The following is a 5,106-nucleotide window of genomic DNA, read 5'->3' on the forward strand; positions in this document are numbered from 1 at the left end:
GTTCTCCTGTGAGAGAACCTTCGCGGTGAACCAAGCACACTCGCTCAGCAGCAGAAGACTCCGAGTTCTCGGTACTCTTCAGGGATGAGTCATGTGGCGGTGGAAAATGCGCTCGGGCTGGACCAGCAGTTTGCTGGCCTAGACCTGAACTCTTCAGATAATCAGACTGGAGGAAGTACTGCCAGCAAAGGGCGCTATATCCCTCCTCATTTAAGGAACAGAGAAGCTGCTAAAGGAATCTACGATAAAGACAGTTCAGGGTGGAGTTCTAGTAAAGACAAGGATGTGTACAGCAGTTTTGGATCTCCAAGTGATTCAAGAGGGAAGTCAAGTTTCTTCAGCGATCGTGGAAGTGGATCAAGGGGAAGGTTTGATGATCGTGGACGGAGTGACAATGATGGCATTGGCAGCCGTGGAGACAGAAGTGGCTTTGGCAAATTTGAACGTGGTGGCAATAGTTGCTGGTGTGACAAATCAGATGAAGATGACTAGTCAAAGCCACTCCCACCAAGTGAACGCTTGGAACAGGAACTCTTTTCTGGAATCAACACTGGGATTAACTTTGAGAAATATGATGACATTCCGGTTGAGGCAACAGGCAACAACTGCCCTCCACATATTGAAAGTTTCAGTGATGTTGAGATGGGAGAAATTATCATGGGAAATATTGAGCTTACTCATTATAATCGCCCAACTCCAGTGCAGAAGCATGCTATTCCTATTATCAAAGAGAAAAGAGACTTGATGGCTTGTGCCCAAACAGGATCTGGGAAAACTGCAGCATTTCTTCTGCCCATCTTGAGTCAAATTTATTCAGATGGTCCAGGAGAGGCTTTGAGGGCCATGAAGGAGAATGGAAGGTATGGGCACCGCAAGCAATACCCAATCTCCTTGGTATTGGCACCGACAAGAGAGCTGGCAGTACAGATTTATGAGGATGCCAGAAAATTCTCATACCGATTGAGGGTTCATCCTTGTGTCCTTTATGGTGGTGCTGATATTGGTCAGCAGATTCGAGACTTAGAACTTGGGTGCCACTTGTTAGTAGCTACTCCAGGACGTCTCGTGGATATGATGGAAAGAGGAAAGATCGGATTAGACTTCTGCAAATACTTGGTGTTAGATGAAGCTGATCGGATGTTGGATATGGGATTTGAGCCTCAGATCTGTAGAATAGTTGAACAAGATACTATGCCTCCAAAAGGTGTCCGCCACACTATGATGTTTAGTGCTACTTTTCCTAAGGAAATACAGATGCTAGCTCGTGATTTCTTAGATGAGTATATCTTTTTGGCCGTAGGAAGAGTGGGCTCTACTTCTGAGAATATCACACAGAAAGTAGTCTGGGTGGAAGAGCCAGACAAACGGTCATTTCTGCTTGACTTCCTAAATGCAACAGGCAAGGATTCACTGACCTTAGTGTTCGTGGAGACTAAAAAAGGTGCAGATTCTCTGGAGGATTTCTTATATCATGAAGGATATGCTTGCACCAGTATCCGTGGAGACCGTTCTCAAAGAGATAGAGAAGAGGCCCTTCACCAGTTCCGCTCAGGAAAAAGCCCAATTCTGGTGGCTACGGCAGTAGCAGCAAGAGGATTAGATTATTTCAAATGTGAAACACGTTATCAATTTTGATTTGCCAAGTGATATTGAAGAATATGTGCATCGCATAGGCCGTACAGGACATGTAGGAAACCTTGGCCTTGCCACCGCATTCTTTAATGAGAGAAACATAAATATTACTAAGGATTTGTTGGATCTTCTTGTTGAAGCAAAACAAGAAGTGCCATCTTGGTTAGAAAACATGGCTTTTGAACACCACTACAAGTGTAGCAGTCGTGGACGTTCTAAGAGCAGTAGATTTAGTGGAGGGTTTGGTGCCAGAGACTAGTGGTGCCAGCAGTTCCAGCTTCAGCAGCAGCTGTGTGAGCAGCAGTCGCAGCGGTGGAGGTGGCATGGCAGCAGCGAGGATTTGGTGGAGGTGGCTATGGAGGCTTTTACAACAGTGATGGATATGGAGGAAATTATAACTACCAGAGGGTTGACTGGTGGGGTAACTGAGCCCGCCTTGAGTAGGTCACCCTGCCAAACAAGCTAATATGGAAACCATATGTAACTTAGCCAGACTATATCTTGTGTAGCTTCAAGAACTCGCAGTACATTACCAGCTGTGATTCTCCACTGAATTTTTTTTTTTTAAGGGAGTTCAAGGTCACAAGAAGAAATGAAAGGAACAATCAGCAGCCCTGTTCAGAAGGTGGTTTGAAGACTTCATTGCTGTAGTTTGGATTAACTCCCCTCCCGCCTATTCCCATCCCAAACTGCATTTATAATTTTGTGACTGAGGATCATTTGTTTGTTAATGTACTGTGCCTTTAACTTTAGACAACTTTTTATTTTGATGTCCTGTTGTCTCAGTAATGCTCAAGTTATCAATTGTTTTGACACAATAAATTTACTGAACTTGGGCTAAAATCAAACCTTGGCATACAGGTGTGATACAACTTAACAGGAATCATCGATTCATCCATAAATATTATAAGGAAAAAACTTATGCAGTAGCCTGCATTAGGGCTTTTTAATACTTGCAGATTGGGGGAAAACAAACAACAAACGTCTTGAAGCATATCAATGGAATTAGTTTCTAATGTGGCAAACTGTATTAAGTTAAAGTTCTGATTTGCTCACTCTATCCTGGATAGGTATTTAGAACCTGATAGTCTTTAAACAAGCCATTCCAGTCATGATGAGGTGATGTATGAATACATGCATACATTCAAAGCACTGTTTTCAAAGTTAATGCAAGTAAATACAGCAATTCCTCTTTCAATGTTTAGGCAGATCATTAATTATGAGCTAGCCAAATGTGGGCATACTATTACAGGGGAAGTTTAAAGGTCTGATAACTTGAAATAGGTTTTTAGGAGAATTCATCTACTTAGACTTTTTAAATGCCTGCCATAAATGAAATTGAAATGGTAGAATGGCTGACCACAGCAATGACCAGCCCTCGTTAGAGCCCTGGATGATTTTTGGTCTAATAACACATGCTAGTGTTGATGTTTTTTGGTGAAGAGGGTATGAACAGGAAGAATTATGCAGCAGGCTTTATTTTAAATGCCGATTCACATTACTCTGTTCAAGCTGCGTTGAGATGTTAAACTGGTTTACTATAGACTTTGTAAAAATGGCTCCAGAAGAGTAACAAACTGAAATCTTTGAGATCACACAGGTTGGAAATATGTACATAACTGCACAAGGTGTCGATTCTGCTCTACAGTGCAGTTTAGTCAGTTTTAGTTGCATAGGTTTCCATTGTATTTCTAGTCTGTTTATGCTAAATCTGGACAAAGATGAGCATTGTTCACCACTAAAATGCCTCTGCCACTTTGAATTCTGGTCTAATTTTTGTGGCCAGAATGCGGCGATCAAAATGCTCAATCTTTTTACAGTGGCATAGGAAGACGGCAAAAATTTTCTAAAGTGCAATAGATTTTCAAGTGTATTGTGCCTTGTTCTAAAACTTTTATTAAGTAGGTGCACTTGACAGTATTGAGGTCATTTGTTATGGTGCTATATCAATTAGTCTAGGTTTAGGCCCTTGTGCATTTTGCCCATAACTTTTTACAAAGTACTTCTTTTATTGCACATTCAGAGAATTTTATATATATGTCTTGTGTGCGTGTCCTTAAAACTTCCAATCTTATTTTGTCTCTTGGAGATTGTTGAACGCAGCTTGTCTAGGAAGGCGATGGGACTAGATTCTAAAATTTATTTGGGACCATGGGAATGATAGCTGGGAAGAAAACTATTTGCACATGACAGATTTCTAGATACTTTTTGTTGCTAGTTTTATGTAATATTTATTGAACATTTTGACAAATATTTATTTTTGTAAGCCTAAAAGTGATTCCTTGAAAGTTTAAAGAAACTTGACCAAAAGACAGTACAAAAACACTGGCACTTGAATGTTGAATGTCACCGTAAGCGTGAAATTATATATTTCGGGGTAGTGTGAGCTTTTAATGTTAAGTCATATTAAACTCTTAAGTCAAATTGAGCAGACCCGGCATTGGCAGTGTAGCCATAACTTTCTGATGTTAGTAAAAACAAAATTGGTGACTTGAAATTAAATTATGCCAAGGTTTTGATACACTTGTCTTAAGATATTAATGAAACACTTCAAAACACTGATATGAAGTGTCCAGATTCTCAGATGTTTGTTGTGTGAGTTTTGTTTAGTTGTGTGTTTTCTTTTTTTTTTTTTTTTTTCAGTGAATGTCTGGCACATTGCAATCCTCAAGCATGTGGTTATCTTTGTTGTATTGGCATAATCAGCGACTTGTACATTCAGCGATAGCATTTGAGCAAGTTTATCAGCAAGCAATATTTTCAGTTAACACGTTAAAGTTTTGAAAATCAAAAAAAAAAAAAAAAACAAAAAAAAAAACCAAATCTAAGAGCTCCTTGGAGCTTAGCAGATACAACGCTCACCCTCCAGGTTGGGGTTTTACCTGTTAGGACATAACTCTTAATAACCTAGGTTTTAGTTTAGCGATGACACAAAGCAAGTTTAAACCCTTTTATTTATCAACCTATGAAAACACCAATAATGTTTAAGTATGATACCCCATGAAATTTAAGGAGTTAAAAGTACTCGATGTTATTTAACAATTAGCATTTTAACTTTGTAAATTAATCAGATGTCTCTACAAACACATTAGAGTAATCCCATACATGTTAACTCTAATTCACTTATTCTGAAAAACCAAGATATCAGACAAGTGTCCTGTACAGTATTTTCTGTCTCTTTCCTGTTGAAGAAAAGTCCTAAAAACAATTGATATTAGACACTTTATTAACATCAATATTTTATTAGTTTGACCACCTAGAGACTTGTGAGTTATTTTCAAAGACATTTTGCTTTTATTAGTTTACCCAATTTGAACCTTTTTAAATCACATGAATTAAAAGTATCCGGATCCATTTTTAAATCTTAATTTTAGGAGCGCTCAGTTTTGATACAGACAAAACATGACATTAGACAGCACAACATGCAAATAACACAAAATCAAGGCCTTGTAACTTTATAGGTGAATCTCCATT

The 5,106-nt window shown here is 39.0% G+C and overlaps 1 pseudogene across 1 annotated transcript; it reads left to right on the plus strand.

Moving 5' to 3' along the window:
- LOC306652575 (ATP-dependent RNA helicase DDX3X-like) lies at window positions 1–4,296 on the plus strand (annotated as a pseudogene). The gene has a single exon. The product of its transcript is annotated as an ATP-dependent RNA helicase DDX3X-like (transcript).
- The last annotated feature ends 810 nt before the right edge of the window (window positions 4,297–5,106 follow it).

This window comes from Sciurus vulgaris (genome assembly GCF_902686455.1).
Source record: "Sciurus vulgaris genome assembly, contig: HiC_scaffold_292_arrow_ctg1, whole genome shotgun sequence".
Lineage (NCBI taxonomy): Eukaryota > Metazoa > Chordata > Mammalia > Rodentia > Sciuridae > Sciurus > Sciurus vulgaris.